Genomic DNA, 319 nt, shown 5'->3' with positions numbered 1-319 from the left:
TGAGTCGTCTTAGCCATGCATTTATCACCCTTTTTATTATCTTTTAATATGTTATCTGGATTGTATTTTTTAAATCTTGTAGAGCTGTGTGGATTAGTGTGGAATAGTTATATTACTTTTCATGATTTTGGATTATTTATAAAGCGATTAATATCTATTATTAGTTTCTGTATTTGGTTGTGACCTGTTGATTACTATTTGTGTGTAATTCTGATGTGGGAACCTAGTAATATTACTTATATCACTTCACAAGCGCTTAGTTATCTTGACATAGTTTGTTAGAGATGGTAGGATGTCGATGGACGTTGGGTGGAACTGT

At 32.0% G+C, this 319-nt stretch overlaps 1 protein-coding gene across 1 annotated transcript in view; it reads left to right on the top strand.

Moving 5' to 3' along the window:
* LOC119586324 overlaps positions 1-319 on the top strand; it is a 21,846-nt gene that overhangs the window by 220 nt on the left and 21,307 nt on the right. The gene's annotated exons all lie outside the window — the stretch shown is intronic.

This window comes from Penaeus monodon, chromosome 21 (genome assembly GCF_015228065.2).
Source record: "Penaeus monodon isolate SGIC_2016 chromosome 21, NSTDA_Pmon_1, whole genome shotgun sequence".
NCBI lineage: Eukaryota > Metazoa > Arthropoda > Malacostraca > Decapoda > Penaeidae > Penaeus > Penaeus monodon.
The sequence above is the reverse complement of the archived record's forward strand: the minus strand, read 5'-3'. Positions and strand labels throughout refer to the sequence as shown.